The sequence below is a fragment of the Petaurus breviceps genome, unplaced genomic scaffold, assembly GCF_028583685.1.
Source record: "Petaurus breviceps papuanus isolate PSGF00001 unplaced genomic scaffold, PetGlider_PUasm1.0 90743, whole genome shotgun sequence".
In the NCBI taxonomy this organism is placed as follows: Eukaryota; Metazoa; Chordata; class Mammalia; order Diprotodontia; family Petauridae; genus Petaurus; species Petaurus breviceps.
Genome location: NW_027187332.1, coordinates 5,428,647 through 5,429,128, shown reverse-complemented (window position 1 = coordinate 5,429,128; position 482 = coordinate 5,428,647).

The window sequence follows — 482 nt, the reverse complement described above, 5'->3', positions numbered from 1 at the left end:
TGAAAGTGAATTGAGATGATAGGCAATGAGCATGAATGTTATTATGACTCTGTGAAGCTTTGTCTTCCCAGAAACAAAAACTTTGAAGGGCTTCAGGTGGACTAGTCACCATGAGCTTCAATATGGAACAGGAAATGGATGAGGAAACGCACAAGGAACTGGACAAGGAGCAGGATGAGAAGCTGAGAACTTCCTACCTGTGAATCCAGGTGGTGGTTGGGTGAATTTGGAAAAGAACTGGAAGCACAGAAGAGGAAAAATGTAATTTGGGAGCCAGCTTCAAGTCAAAATGAAAGGACTTTTCTTTGGTACTTAGTGTTGCCTGACAAGATCATGATTTACTGTGACCTAGGGGTGGGAGAACTTTATACTTTGTACCCCTTAAGGATGACTGAGTTATTATATATATATATATATATATATATATATATATATATATATATATATATATATATATATATATATATATATATATATATATA